A 16,979-nucleotide genomic window follows, 5' to 3' on the forward strand; every position below is an offset into this window, starting at 1 on the left:
TTATTTCTTATTTTGGCAAAATACAATTTTATGTATTCTAGAAAATAAATAGCTGCAGCCTAGAGTGGAAGCTCCTCTAGAACACATCTTCCCCTTCCATATGACATTTCCACTCCTACCACTCTCTATAGGAAAACAATTTGTCATTTCACCTCCCCATGGCAAGACCTACATCCACCCTTGCCTTTGCAGAGCAGCAATAACTAGAAAGTAGGTGTAGAAATGTCCTTCATATGTCAATAAGATGACAGATAACTGCTGATTTCTATAAGTTGGTTGGGATAGCCTAGAAAGTGAATGTGGAAAGAACTTAGAAGAATTCGATGAGAAGTAAAAATGAATGGGTTAAATTAAGAAACAATGAGATATCCTTGTCAGATAACCTAAAAAGTTCTGAATTGGACCAAGGGCATAGCACAATTTCCCACAAAACAAATTTATGAGAACAACTAGTTTAACACATTTCAAATATCTGTTTAATTTTTTGAGAGGTCTAGAAAATTATATTCTGCATAGATAGATAATCTGTGTTTTTATAAGTTATATATATGGAGAGATACATTACATGGTAGAAGTGTCTGTGTGTAAAAATTTTAAATATATGTATATATACATATATATAGAAAGAAATACTGTTAATATGAACTAGAGAAAGTGAATATAACTTTTCTGAAGAATTATTTAAGCTAGCATTCTCAGGTTTTCTATGTCCAGAAGGTAGCTGGATACTTTTCCTTGGAAGCCAAAAAAAAAAAAAAAAAAAAAAAAAGGAGGTTTACTGAAAATTGCATGTATATTATATTTAATTTTAGAATTGAATAATTTATTCACATTTTTCCTCATTGGACCAATGAAGTAGACATTTTTCTAAGGTTCTAGAGATGCAGCAGAGAACATCGCAGTTTTTACCTTACCCCTTGTAAAGCTTATAGTCTAGTTATAAACAGGGACATAGATTATATTCGAATAAACAAATAAATCTAGAGAATACCCCGTAGGATTAAATGCTTCTGTTTTGGGGAAATAGCAAGAATCCAGTGTGACTAGAGTAAATGAACAAAGAAGAGAGTTCTAGAAAATAAGGTCAAAATGTAGGTGGAGATTAGACTCTTGCAGGCAATCATAACCAATCATCCAACCTAAGTAAGACAGGAAGCCACTGGAAGACTTTGTGCAGAGAAATTAACTGATTTATGTTTCTAAAAGATAATTCTTGCTTTAGGGTAAAAATAGACTGGGTAATACTGAGCAAAAACAGGAGAACGGAAAAACATTTAGAAGACAGAGTGTATTATGAGAAAATGTGGTCACCATTTATGGCAAAGAAATTGAGAGTGAAATTGTTATTTACTGAAATAGATCTAGGAAGGAATGGGATTTGAGAGGATGAGAAGTCAGATATTCAGCTTTCCACAGAGGTAAGCAGTTGTGTGTGTGTGTATATATATATCTATATATATTTTATGATCAGGGACCACATTCAAACAGGGAACTAGACAGATACTCAATGCAGATAGTATTTAAAGCTAACATAGTTGATGAGATCGGACCCTAGGCCCTGTGGAGTGTGTGTAAGGAGAGAATAAAAGCTGTTATTTCTACTTTGATTAGATGAAAGAAACAGCAGAGGAGATGGTGAAGGGAGAAGCCAGTGAGGGAAGAGGAGACCTGAGAGAGCCCATGTCCTAGAGGATAATTGGAGAAGATCTGATGAACTATGTCAAATAAATCTGATAGGTCGAGCAAAATGAGAATTAAGAGTTGATCATTGTGTTAGGCCATTCTGAGACTGTTGGAGACTTTGCCAAAAGCAGTGTTGATGGATTGAGATGAAGGTGAATACAAGAGTTTTAATGAAGCGAGTGCCAGAGCATATTGCTGCTATAAAGTAGAATATAGGGATAAAGTGATCATTGGTGGGTGATATATTTAATATGGATTTAGATGCAAGAAATAACACCATGTTTCTATGCTGACAGCTATAAAGTTTTGTAGGGAAAATTTTATAACAGGGTAAAGAGATGAGACATTCCTAAAGAGATGCGTTGAGTAGGCTGCAGGTTATGGAGAGCAGTACAAAGGTAGAGAAAATGGCATCAGCTAAGAGTCCAGATAATTCATCCAAAGTGATAGCAGGGAAGATTGAGTATAGTGGTATGGACGTGGTTTCTAGAGAGATAAAGTAATTGAAGCTTATAGACATCATTTCCTGACTGCTTCCTTTTTTCTTAGTGAACTAGAAGACAAGAGCATGAGCTTAGAGTAAGATGAGATAGGACATACTCAAGTTCAAGAAAGGCAAAATGGGCGTTTAGTAGGAAATAGAAGAAAACAATGAACTAGAAAATAGAATAGGACTGTCTGGTGAAACTGACGTCTGTCTTGTCGTTAGCATGGTAAATTTTAAAGTGAGACCACTAGGCAGTTTTGTTTGCCTCCTCACTCCCTATATTTTTATTAAGCAGCAAGAATAAAGATGATGTTACCCAATATTGGAGCTTGGCAGAGGAATATTAAAAGGGGAGAAAGAAAGAAAGGAGTTGATGGTATAATGTTTGGCCATGGAATCTAAGGTCAGAAAGAAGTGAAGAGGGAATATGAGGGGTAATGAGAAATAACTAAAGGGTAATAGTGCCAAAGTATTAAAAGTCTAGGTGGTTTGAAGAATATTTAAAGTTGGCATATTTGAGAAGTGAACTAGAATGGTAGGAGGTTGAACTGCTTAACATTTCTGTTAAGGAGAGGATGCAACGTTTAATAATATCAAACCTGAGCTAGGAGTGTAGAGGGACTGACGTAAGGCAGAAGACAAGATTAATGGAAGAGAATTAGAGAAACTGAGAGGCTAGAGTCTTGAAGGGATTATCTACACAGACGTTACAATCATTAAGAGTTTTGAAAGTAGCTGTGTTTGAGAGAGAGAAAGTAAGTCATTAATGCCATTAAGCAATAAAGAGGAATGTCTGATAATCTGAACTCGGCTACCACAAAAGCGTTAGAGTGCATCTTGGCATAATAATATAGCATTTAATTCTGGGAGCTTTGAGAGAGAAGGCAGGGTAATTGCTAGGAAGCAGTTGTAAAGGGTACTGAGAAGACTCCCTCATCTCTTTGTCCAGTAGTATGAAGGATGTGGGCGAGGACTAAAGGCAAGAGTCAAAAAAAAAAAAAAAAAAAAAAAAAAAAAGTGGGGGATGTTTAGAGGAGAGGTGGGGGATATGAAGAAGGTTGTTGAAGAACTACTGTGGTTTCCTCATGGCAGAATGAATAGGTTTCAGCTAAAAAAAATTAAATTTAAAAGTACTATAGGACAGGTGTTATCTGTATCTATTAGAGGGAGAAACTGGAGCTCTCTAAGAAGTTATTTGCTCAAAATTATAAACCTCATACAATTTGAGACATAATTTGAATACTAGTATCATTCCAAAGTTCAAGAACTTCTAAAATATTTTCTGATCATGATTCAGAAACTCTAATGCAGTTAGGGAAAGAGTAATATCTGTGCGCAAATTACCTCTGACCATTTCCAACTTCATTCTGCATGACATGCTAGAAACTAATACCAATATTTACCAGTTTTAAGATGCTTCTGAAAATTACTTTTTTCTGCATCGTTCATGTTGAATATTATTTTTGTGGATTGGAAACATGTCATATAGTAAAAATAGATAGAAATGGAACTGTCTGGGTTCCAACCCCAGCTTCTGAACATTATTAGATGTAAGATTTGAGCAAATCAATCTCTCTTTTTCATGTTTGTAATATTTGGATAACAATATCTAACCTGTAGTTATATGAAAATGATGTTAAGGGTAGTTGGAAAAGAAACTTAAATTTAAAATTTCTTATTTTTGTATTATAAAGCCTAAATAATATAATTCATTATAATGATGAAATTTTTTTTCTCATTATGAGACACCAGCCAAGAAAGGAGGAAGAAGACGTATGCGATTATCAAGCTGTTTCTAAATGTTCTGTACCTAGATTTGTGTCTTCATTTGGTAGACCTAGAATAAAGTTTCTGTTTTTTAATAAAGCACAATAATCAATGTCTGTGTATACAAAGGTAAACAGAGATGAATAGGGAACGTGAAGGTAATTTTTACTACAAAGCAAAAGGAGGACATAAGATGTGATAGAAATTATTGATAGAGAGACAGAGAAAGAGAAGACTTAAGCAGTATAGTGGAATAAGTAATTGAGTTTTTTTGAATTAGAGCCCTAATATTCAAATGTAAGTTGTTTGCACGTCTCTGATGTAAAATCTCTCAGTTATATCAAGACTTGATTAAAGTCAGCTACAAATTCATGCCTTTTTCACTCAGGAGAGTGAATCAATTGTTAGGGGAAGGAATAAATCATCCTTTCAAAGCCATACATTATTTAAAGAATTAGTGTTTAAACTCCACATCAATCCTACCCTACTTTCTTCGCCACTCTCCCCTTTTATTTTTCCTCTACTACTTCTGTGATTTGAGATCTGAGCTCTCTTTATTATACAGACCACCCCACCCTTGGAGACTTAGCGACTTTTTTGCATTTCAGGAATCAGCTTAAAGAGGACACCCCAAGGGCTTTATAATTCAAGGCTAGCTCAGAAAATAATTTAAACGGATGTTTCTCCACTGAAAATATATTAATAAATTCTGACTTTTCATTTAAAGTGAGAGTTGCTCAACCTTGATAAGAGATGACGTTCCAGAGAAAGGGAATGGGTTGGGTTTGTGGCATTTCCATGAATGGTGGGAGTCCTGGACAAAATAACAAGCACTGACAAAGATGGGAAGAGTGGGGAATTGCATGGAAGACTGTGAGGTGTTGGGCAATGAGGATGGTGGCCACGGAAGCAGTGACTAATACTCTCTGAGACTGACTGTGTTAGCCAAAAGCATTCTGGGCAGTATATATAACACAGCTCAAATGTTGAAGGAGTGGTAGGCAGATAGTTGTCCAAAAATCATCAGTATTGAATGGATGCATTTTATGCAGAAAGATAGAAGGTAATCACAAAAACAATCAGGACTGAATGCCATAAGCATCTTCATTTAGCCAGAACCAGGCAAGCATTAAGAACATCACGCAATGCAACCGAAGTGATAGGGAGCCTTAATAGTGAGGGGCATTAGATTGAGGAAGTATTTCATTGGATGTTGAAAAATACAGATAGCTGATATTTCTGGAAGCTAAGTGTGAAAAACAAAATGAAACCAGGTCATACAATTCATTTGAAAATAGAAAGTCAACTATCTTATCTTGGCACAAGATGGGAATATAATTAACAAAAGTAGGTATACCTTTCTAGCTTTATGGTTAAGACCACTGGTCTGGTGTAAAATTGCCTGAGTTAGAATCCTCATTTAGAATTGATGCTTGAGTTAGAATTCTTATTTAGAATTAATACTCTCTCAAACAGTTTCAAGTATTCAATTAGGTCATCCATGTAAAGCAGCTCATTCTAGCTCCAGACACAGAGGAGGCACTCAAGAAGTACTATTTTTATCAATAGTTGCACTCTAAATGATTTTGCAACAATTTATATCCACATTTTCATGACACAAAACGACCTAAAATCACCTAAATTTAGAAAAAATATAATCTTATTATATATGGATCTACTAGTTGGAGAAGAATGAGAACATTGGTCTGAATTTCTTTGGGAGTTGAACAAATTCCTTTACTGGGCTCCTTCCTTTTGATATAATTAGAAACTGCTCGTGCTGGTAAACTAGGCCACAGAATTGCCATACCCGAATAATTGTGTTACTCTGATTTATCAATACATTATCTGTAAGAAAAAACTTCAACGTTTTGTATTAACAAAGTTTAAAGCTTGCAATATTGAAACTAATTACATTTTTAACAGGAAGTCTTGGCTTTTTAATATTTTACAAGATAGACAGATGCTTCCCTACTGGTGACAGTTGTCTTCCCAGGGCAATTAGTCAGTCTTCAATTGAAGACTTTAGTATTTCTTTTTCAGCTTAAGAGGCATTTAAATATGTTTGAAGTGTTAATTAATTTACATTTTGAAAAAAAGCTGTAAAAATGTTTCTGATAAATAGTAGATCTTCATAATCAGTTGCTCTAGGGTGTTAGGTGTTTACATACCCCCTTATTTATAGAATTGTCAACATACCCCACATTAGAATTACAAGGGTAAAAGGTAAATTGAGAACAGTCACTGGTTTAATGTTATAAAATGTGTGAAATCAGGGATATATGCCATATAAGGACTACAAATATTGCTATACATACTAACACTACTGTGTATGTTGACTGGTTTTCAGGCCCCACGTAAGTTGTTTGCACATACAATAACTTTGGCTCATATTTTGATGCTGCAGTTGAAACATTAATATCCTTGTTTTGCATAGGAGATTTAAAACTCAGAGTCCAGGTACTTTGCCTTAGTTCACACACACTAAAAGCCATGATTCAAATCCTAAATTTCTAATTTCAACACACTTTCTCTTACACACATTCTGCCTCACTTAATGGATCCAAGATATACTCACATTAGGATACTTTGAGGAAAGTTTACTTAAACAGGGACAATGTTTTGAAGAGTGAATAGTAGGGTAATTTACTATTGCATTGCATTGTGAATGATGCATAAACATTGGGCTAATGCTAAAAGAGCTGTTACTACTTCTTGTCCTGTGTTACAAAAGGGTAGCAAATGGTAATTTAAATAGTGTTATGTTAAAAAAAAAATACACTTTGAAAAAAGAGAAAAACAATAATAGCCTTTGGTGGAGAGCACAGCAAGCCCATAATGAAAAGCAAGAAGGAAATTAGAGACCCAAATACATCAACTTCTGTTTCTTTTCTCTTCCCAATCTCCTGCCAGGGCTTCCTATTGTCCTAACATGGCCCTAACACAGAAACATGAAAGCTCATTGATGGACTTTATACAGGTCAAGCCTTTGTTACAGAGAGCAGTATAGAGAATGAAAAAATTGCACACGAAAGGCAAACAGGAGATAATCGACATGAGACCATTATATATATTGAGCTAAGTGTGGCTAGAAGAGAGGCGGCCTGTTTCAGAAGTAGTTGTTACAGTCTCTTCTCTATACTTCATTCTTAAAGGTCATTTTTGAAGATAATCCTTGATTAAACAGTGCTTTGGTTTGTAATCATAGAAACATAATTGTGAATATGAATATACATATATGAATATACATATACAAATATGTGTGTGCATGTGCCTTTAAGTTCTTTGGAACTGCACAGCAGCTATCTGTTAAAACAAGAATATGATTGTCTCCTAACTCATGATTTGGTATGGTATCTCCTTTCTCTATCAATAGCTAGTCAGCTATTCCAAAGAAGTGGTCTGTTACTTACAAAAGACCGAGGAGAATCTTTAAAGCCCTTAAATAGCAGGACCACAGTCCATCTTGGGATTTTGTTTGCAAAGTGAATAGGTGTGGATGAGAGGATCACAAGCATACAGCTAAAACAGTATTTTTACTTCAACACAGTCCTTTTAATTTTTTTTTTTTTTTTTTTGAAACGGAGTCTTGCTCTGTCACCCAGGCCGGAGTGCAGTAGGCAGTAGTGCAATCTTGGCTCTGCTCACTGCAACCTCCACCTCCTGGGTTCAAGCGATTCTCCTGCCTCAGCCTCCTGAGTAGCTGGGATTACAGGCATGCACCACGATGCCTGGCTAATTTTTTGTATTTTTAGTAGAGACGGGGTTACACCATGTTGGCCAGGCTGGTCTCAAACTCCTGACCTTGTGATCCACCCACCTCGGCCTCCCAAAGTGCTGGGATTAGAGGCGTGAGCCACCGTGCCTGGTCTTTTCTGTTTTGTGTTTATTTTTGTTTTGTTTTGTTTTTTTGTTTTGAGACAGAGTCTTGCTCTATTGTTCAGGCTGGAGTGCAGTGGCTTGATCTCGGCTCACTGCAATCTCCAACTCCCTGGTTCAAGTGATTCTCCTGCTCAGCCTCCTGAGTAGCTTGGATTACAGGCACATACCACCACACCTGGTTAATTTTTGTATTTTTAGTAAAGACTGGGTTTCGCCATGTTGGCTAGGATGGTCTCAATTTCCTGACCTTGTGATTCGCCTGCCACAACCTCCCAAAGTGTTGGAACTACAGGCGTGAGCCACTGTGCCCGGCCTAAATTTTTAAAAAAAGAAACCAGATAGTCTTTAGTTTTATTTGTATATTTTTAATTAAATATCTTTGGAGTTGTTTGTGCTTCCTAGATTTGGATGTTCATTTTCCTCTCCGGATTTGCAGTTTCTTTCATTTTTTAAAAATTATCTTTTGATATTTGTTTTATTTCTTTTTTTTCTCTGCTATTTCGGATATTTCTATAATGCATATTTTGGTTTGCTTGATGGTTTCCCATAAGTCATCTAGGCTTTCTTCACTGTTTTCATTTTTTTTTTTTTTTTTTTTTTTGAGACGGCGTCTCACTCTGTCGCCCAGGCTGGAGTGCAGTGGCGTGATCTCAGCTCACTGCAAGCTCTGCCTCCTGGGTTCACGCCATTCTCCTGCCTCAGCCTCCCGAGTAGCTGGGACTACAGGCACCCACCACCAAGTCGGGCTTTTTTTTTTTTTTTTTTTTTTTTTGTATTTTTAGTAGAGACGGGTGATTAGGTAATTTTTAGTGCAATAATTATGTTCTTCAGCTGCAGAATTTCTATCTGGTTCTTTTTATGACATCTATCTCTTAGTTGAACTTCTAATTTTTGTTTGTGTATTATTTTCTGATATTGTTTAGTTGTCTATCTGTATTCTCTTGTAGCTTACTGAGTTTCTTTAAAATGGTTATTTTAAATTATTTGTCAGGCAGTCTGTAGTTTAATTTCTTTAGGATTACTACTGCTTTCTTTTGTTCCTTTGGTGATGTTCTGTTTTCTGGTTATTCATGATCCTTCTGAATATGCATTTGCATCTATACATTTGGAGAAGTAGGCATTTATATCAGTCTTTACAGACTGGCGTTGGCAGGAAAAGCCCATCATCATTCAGCCTATCTAGGGATTATAGATGGACCATCAGAGAGATTGCCTGTAGGCTTACTGATAGTCTTCAGGCTGGCTGATCTGGTACCTGGTGGGTGCAGGTGGGCGGGCTTGGCACCTGTGACCACAGTGGCTAGCCTTGTGTTTGGGTCCATTGGGGGCTGGCCTGGCACTGGGATCTACTTGGGTCAGCCTGTTGACTGGGTCCACAGGGTGGTACTGAAGCATGAGTCCACAGGAGCTGGTATGGGGCCCAGGCCCACAGGGGCTGGCCTGGAGCTTGGGGCTGCAGAGACTTACCTGGAAACTAGAGTGGCTTTGGATCCTGATTCTACTGAAACCTTTGTCTTTGGAAACTGGTCTGAAGGCTGGATCAGTGGGTTCTGGACTAGACACTAGGTCCTGCACTCTGGCTTGGACCATGGAGCCACAGGGCCAGTCTGGATACAAGAGTATAGGTCTGTGTTCTGAAGCCCCAGTGGCTGGATTCATGGGTGTAAGTCGGTGTTTTGGGGTCAAGAGGCTGGATCCATGGGTGTGGATCTTTGTTCAGCGTCCACAGTGACTGGCCTGGAGACTGGGTCTTTTGGGGCCAGGCTAGTGCCAGTATCTCTACTGGAACTGACCTGGATCCCAGATATGCTGGAAGTTCTGGGATGATCTGGGCTTAGGGCAGACCTGGAGCCTAGGGTTACTAAAGCTGGTCTGACAGTGTTACCAACTTAGAGGCTGGATCCCTGAGGGCCAGCCTGGAGTCTGACGCAGGTGACCATTCTGCAGCCAGGGGCAGCTGGGGCCACTAGGGCCAGCCTGGAGATTTGTGAATTTGGAACCCAGGTCTAGAGCTTAGTACTGAAGGGGGCTGTCCTGGCACTGGGGCAGACTTGAAGCCTGGGGTTGCTGGGGCTAACCTGGCACTGGAGCTGGTCTAGAGCCGTGGAAGGTCCTGGGTCCTGGGTCCTGAGTCTGTGGGGGCCTGCTAGGGGCAGGCTGGAGGTTAGATTTATGGGTGCCAGCATGGAGTCCTGGGTTACAGGACTGACCTGGAATTGTAGCCAGCCTGGAGCCTGAGTCTGTGGGGACCAAACTGTAGCTTGGGGCCATGGACACTGAAATGGCATCAAGTTTCACGGGGGCAGGCATGATGCTGGAATTCTCAGCAAACTTTAATGCTCATTTTCTTCTCTTTCCCCCAAACAGAGGATATTTTTCTCTAGGTTGTGCTGCCCACATTTGAGAAGGGGTGATGTCGGTAATTTAAAACACTCCTTTGTACTTACTTTATTAGGTCTTCTCTTAGTTCTGTGTTAAACCCAGCTGCTGTAATGTCTCATACAGATTCCTTTGCTCTCGCGAATGTATTATGTGCATGAACAGTTTTTCAAACTGATGTGTCTGTGAAGGGACAAGTTCTGGAAAGTCCTGTTCCACCACCATCTTGCTGGCATTACTCTCAGAAGCCAGTGAATCAACAGGTAACAATAATAGATTCCTCCAAAATCTTACTCAGGTGTTTTCCCGTTTGTTGTCACTGTCTTCTACTAAAAGTATGTTTCTGAGAGAGGAAAGATATTATGCGTTTCTTTAAAAGTGAATCTCAGTCTAGCAGTATGCCTGAAATATAAAAAGTACTCAATAAATGTTTATTAAACTGACTAAAGAATGAATGTTAGGTATCAATTAAGTATTGGAGGAGAAATAGTATGTTTTATTTATACAACTTCTTGTATGGTTGCACTTACAGAAGATGTATTTTTAAAAACTTGTTTCCCCAGCCTGGTCAACATAGCAAGATCCTATCTCTACAAAAAAAGAAAAAAGAAAGGTTAGCTGGGCATGGTAGTGCATTGCCTGTAGTCCCAGCAACTTGGAAAGTTGAGGTGGGAGAGTCTGTTGGGCCCAGGACTTTGAGATTACAATGAGCTATAACTGCACAACTGCACTCCAGCCTAGGCAACAGAACAGGATCCCATCTCTGAAACACACACACACACACACACACACACACACACACACAGAAAAAAAGAAGGAAAAGAAAAAAAAAATCAGGTTCCCAAATATTGGATGATATTTTAAGAAAATAAGCATATATTACAAGAATAGTTTTATTACTCCTATTTTACAGACAAAGAATCTGAATATTAGAGGATTGAGGTAATTCTCACAATGTCATGTTCCATATTATACGTCACTGTGACTCAACTGAAATCCAAACACACTTCTACTTGCTAGAAAATAACACATAATTTCTACCGTCTTACTCTGGCTGATGCAGAGAAGGCTTTCTAGGTGTGATTGTTAGCCAGATTGGGTTTGAAAACTAAAAGAACCATACTACACTGGCAAGTAATGGCACACTTTCAAAGGCAAATGAAGAGTAAGTGTCAATAGACAAAGGTAGGTATATAGTGATTCTAAGGTTGTCTGGTTTCAATCACTTTAAATAAACTGTTGCCCACTTCACCAGCAATGTTTATCATTGTCCTGTTATTATTTCCAAAATGCTTGCCCACATCCCTGTCAGAGTGCCTATAATCTTTGTCATAATCTTTTCTGTTAATTTGAAAGGAACAATACTGAAGAATATTATTGATTCCACAAACCTCCTAGAGGCAGGATGGGAACCTGGCACAAGACTGGGGCCTTTTTTTTTTTTTTTGGTCAACACTCAACTGCACCACTGAGATCTCTGTCATCTTTCATATATTCTGAGTGTAAAGCAAAGATCAACTTCCTAAAAGTCTAATCAATTTTTCATGCTCTCAGAGTCATGTTAACATAAGTGATTCTTTTTAAGGAGTTCTTGTTTTGGGGAGAAAGAGCCCCTTTAAAATTTCATAATGGGGCCCTGGGTCACACTTATTAGACTAAACCTTAAAATAATTCTATGCAAGGAAGAAAGCACAGTGTAGTTCAAATTAGATACCACCACCATCACCCCCATCACACTACACAGTTCCCCCACCCTAGTGGCATTTTGTTCTGAATATGTGGCCCAGGATCCAAAGGGCTCATTTTGGTGACTGAGTTTAAGTGTTAAAAGAATAAAGAGAATAACAAAGATGTTGTTTCTTAACAATAGGGTAGAAGCTGATCTGAATCAGAAGCATCTAAGAGTCCTGTTCAATTTAAATATTTATAGGATTCGTGCACACTTACTACATTTCTGGAACTGGATAAGGAATCAGAAGAATTTTAAGAAGGTTTCCCGAAGTGATCCTTAATGCACACTGGAGTTTGAAATCTAAGTGCTCCCATCTGACCTTGCCTACGCTCACAGGGAGTGACTGACTCCAGAATACCAAGCCCCAGTACTGTACAACTCATTCGACTAGAACATCTTCCTATGCTAGATTTAAAGTTGTCTTTTTATAGCTGCCCACACATTAGGTCAAAATAGGATCATTTTCAACAGTTACAATGAGCACAGAACTCAGTATTCGGAATGTTTTTTCAAAACTGTAAAAAGCTGGGAAAATCTAGAAGAAGTGCTGTCACTGAGAAAACTTAAGAGCAATAGAGATAGTCACTGATGGAAAATGAAGCTCTATGATTTGATAAGAGACAAATGGAAGAAATCAAATCACCAGTTGATTTCCCTTACTAAAGGATTTTTTGCCTTCCAGTTGACATTCAGCATTATGAAAGACAAGTAATGCTAAAGAAAAAAAATTATTTATATTTTTACATCATTATTTTCTTAAAATTTCATTTTAAATCACATCATGATTTTACTACTTAAAAATTTGGTTGACTGTTGAATTATAGAATGATAAAGCTCCAGTGGTTTTGATTGGTACTTTAGTATCCAGTGTCAAATACTGGCAAAGTCTAATCTCTTACACTTCCTAACATAATAATGTTTCAGAATCTGCCAGACTACGTTTTACAACCTTCTTTTAGTTTCATCTGTCTTTTTCTGACTCTGTACCTTTTTCTGACAAATGTTCCCACTGATTGGAAACCGTCTTTCCCACCTACTTTTCTCCTCCAACAACCACACTTTTTTTTTTCACTTCCAATTGTGCATATTATTCATGGTTCAACTCAAATGCCTCTTCTAACTGAAAGAAGTATATGTGTATATTACACATACATATATATGTGAGTGTGTGCGTGTTTGTGTGTTTATGGGTTTTACATGTCTTAGTGAAATCTGTATTTGTATGATAAACAGTTACTAACTCCAGTAACAATATTCATCCTCTTTCCTAGGTAATAATCACTGTAGTTACAATTGCCACTTGCTCTTACTTATATTCACTCTATATGAGATTCTATGAAGTAATAGTTAAGAAGGCAGGAATCAGTATCTGTTTTCCTGGGTTCACATTCAGATTTTACCACTGAGGGCTACATGAGGTTGAACAAGCCCCTTAATCTCTGTATTTTTGTATCCTCTTCTACAGATGAACATAATTTGAGAATACTCAGTGATTTATGTATGAAATAAGTATACACAATATACACTCTCAGTAATAAATAATACACTGTGAGAATATTATTTGAAATGTATTATCATATTTGTATTACTCCATTTCACAGACAAGGAAATGAGACATAGAGATGAAAGCCATCTCTCCCAACATTATACACATAACAATGGATGGGTGCTGTAATAGATGTCTTAACACTGTGTAAATATATATATGTGTAAATATATATATGTAAATATATATGTGTGTGTATATATATATTTACATATATATATATATATATATATTTTTTTTTTTTTTTTTGAGACGGAGTCTTTCTCTGTTGCCCAGGTTGGAATGCAGTGGCCCCATCTCCGCTCACTGCAAGCTCCGCCTCCTAGGTTCACGCCATTCTCCTGCCTCAGCCTCCTGAGTAGCTGGGACTACAGGTGCCCGCCACCATGTCCGGCTACGTTTTTGTATTTTTTAGTAGAGACAACACTGTAAGTATTTTTTACCTACATCTATCCTTTGTGACCAATCCTGCATGGAGTTTATTTTCTACCTGAGGATGCTAGATATTACTTCCACACACCTCTAATTACTCTGCCCAACCATACAGAATGCTTTTGTTACCCCGCCAAGAGGCAGCTCAGATTTTATCATGTAAATTGTAAAATAAGTTAGAAGTAAGTATAGCATTCTGTCATCTGGCACCTAATTTGGGATATTAGTATTTTTACAATACTAAATATCGTCTGTTCCTCTATTATTCTTGTATGTCTCCTGCTCCTGCTACTTAGCCATCAGAAGTATTACACTATTAAAAATACCCCATGAATTGAATGTGCTTTTCTTAAACTCATGACAGGCCATGTTTTGATTAAATCATAATATGCCAAAAATATAAGTAAGAAATACATATATTTTTAGGTAATTAACAGTTGGAATTAGAGATGAATAGCACTTCCTCCTCCTTACCAGTTGGTTGGTAATTATAACTGGTATTTTCGTCCAGGGCAATTTTTGTCATCAATTTTCCTTACAGAAACTTACAGCCACTTTATCTTTTCAGCTGCTGTAATTCACCCAATTTCATATAAGGATTATAGAAGAGTAAGTTAAAATCAGACAGGAAAAATACTATTTCCCAGAGTTTTAAGTCTCAGTGGTATTAATCAATGGGTTATATTAAGATATTTTCATAATAATTAATATACAGGACTAAATAGAATACTTTGCCCTGTCTTGCTCTAGAAAGTTTCCAAAATGTGTTGTTTTTGATAGTTCTTATATTTCTAGCATGTTCATTTTCTTTTCTCTTCAGTGACGACACTGACAAAGCCACTCTGTATCCTCAAAAGCAAGGGTCCTAGGCTTGGTCTGTAGAGCTGCAGTACAGCCTGCAATCCTCTCTTCCCAAAATGAGACAAATCTTTAAATTCATATTGGAAGTATTAAGATCAATGCATGTATACTTGTTTAGGCAGCAGCTCTACCTCAAAAGAACAGAAGATCCCATTCGTAGGAATATTTATTATTTAAGAAACACTTGCTTTATGAGGCACTCTGCTAGGCATTTGGGGTATGTCATTATGAATCCAGACAGATCTTTGATAATTAGGTATTATGATTCCCATTTTATAGAAGAAAAAACTGAGGATGTAAGTGGTGAAGCTACTTCTCCATCTCAAAACACTGGGACAAAACAGGAGACAACTATGGCTGAGCTCATTAGACTCCAAAACGTATGTTCCTATATTTTTAATGTCCTATCCAAAGATCATTTTCAAGACTAATTTCAAGAAGCTTTTATTTTTCTATGTTTTTTTTTTCTAGTAAACATGATTTCAGGTCTCACATTTAAGTCTTTGAGTTGATTTTTAAACATATGATATAAGTTCCAATTTTATTATTCTGCATGTGGGTATCTCGTTTTTCTATCACCATTTATTGAGGTGACCATCCTTTCTTCGTTGAGTATTTTTAGCACTCTTGTCAACAGTCAGTTGACGATAGATGTGTGAATTTATACGTCTTAACTATGTACAACTTATAATTGTCAGTTATACCTCAAGAAAGTAGGGAAAAACATATGTTCTTTTATAATTACTATCTATGTTGGGTTGACTCTAGAGTATTTAAGAAAAGAAAAAGAAGACTGCATAATTGCCAGTGACGTGAAAAAGAACACTGTGAGAGGTCAAACTCGGGAGCAGCAGTAGAAACAGAAAACTTGAGAGGCTTTTGTGTTTTAGTCACTTTGTTGTTAAGTCTTGAGCAAATTCATGGCACATATTTGCTATCCATTAATGCCTGTTGAACAATTTAAATTAATTACATTGACTTGGACAACCTAAAGGTAATTTTATTTTAGAGAACATCGGTAATACAGTTCAATTCACCAAACCTGCATACACAATAAAATCATCAAGAAAAGAATTCTTAGAAATATACATTCCTAAGGCCTCTCAGGCATTGATTCAGTAAGTTGGAACCCAGGAACCTGTAATTTGAATAATCACCCTGGTCAGTTTTATTCAACTATCTTGGCTGTTGCCATGTGGATAAAATCTAGTCAAAGTGTCTAGATTTGAGCTTTGGGGACAAAGAACAGAGATTAAATTCTAGAGTTATTTTTTGTCTTTTGGAGTACATACTTATCTTCAGTGATTCCCATTTTGGTTTTATATTTAACGTGGGATAATACTGTCTACCTCATGTGTCTATTATAAGAATTCTCTATGGTAAGGCACAGAACACCTGCCACATAGCAGAGGTTTAAACAATCCTAGTAATTTTTATATAAACCCTATATCTTAACCATCCCATGCTGGTCTGAAAAAGGGACGTACTTTTTGATGCTTCTCCATTTGTTTTTGGTTACAGAATGTGATGAGATACACTCATTGGAATTTTAAATACAAGGGACAAGACAGTAATGTCTTGGTTTATTTTCATATAACTCAACAAATATGAAGTTAGATTATTTCTATCTTCTTTAGATAAGCTCTGACCAGGAAAGCTAATAACTTGGGATAGATTTAATGGGGAAAAATAGTTCATGTGTGTTTAAATGGGCCTGGTTTTGGCCCAGGCATTAGAATGAAAGAATAGGGGCCACTCTGAAGGATTAGATACTAGAAATGAGGTACTAGATACTAGGTACTAGATATTAGGTAAAGCAAATAATCAACCACTTTTTATCTGGAGATGTTTCTGGTCACACCTTGTAACAGGATCATGTAAGGCAGTAGGATTAAGTATTGCAAGGCTGAGAATGTAACTTTGGAAATTAAAGATACATTATTTCATTCACTGAAAAATATTTATTGAATGCAATCAACATGTTATGTGTTGTACCAAGTAGTAAGAATACAAAGTATGTAAGGATTCATTCCTAGTTTGTAGTAGCTCAACAGACTAGAATCAGACCATCATATAAAATATTTATAGCATAATTTTTGTTTTATTTTTTATAAGATAAGTGGACATAGGAGCTGAATCAAAGAGTACCACACCTAGACCAATGGCCAAGGAAGTTACGCTAGACCCATGAGACAGGTAGAAGCTAGTAA

At 37.0% G+C, this 16,979-nt stretch overlaps 1 long non-coding RNA gene across 1 annotated transcript in view; it reads left to right on the forward strand.

Annotated features, from left to right (window-relative positions):
• The first annotated feature begins 1,373 nt into the window (after positions 1 to 1,373).
• LOC126944970 (uncharacterized) overlaps positions 1,374 to 16,979 on the forward strand; it is an 82,313-nt gene continuing 66,707 nt past the window's right edge. The window contains exon 1 of the long non-coding RNA XR_007722249.1: positions 1,374 to 1,418. This is a non-coding gene — a long non-coding RNA (uncharacterized LOC126944970). The remainder of the gene's footprint in view (positions 1,419 to 16,979) is intronic.

Source organism: Macaca thibetana, chromosome 20 (genome assembly GCF_024542745.1).
Source record: "Macaca thibetana thibetana isolate TM-01 chromosome 20, ASM2454274v1, whole genome shotgun sequence".
Lineage (NCBI taxonomy): Eukaryota > Metazoa > Chordata > Mammalia > Primates > Cercopithecidae > Macaca > Macaca thibetana.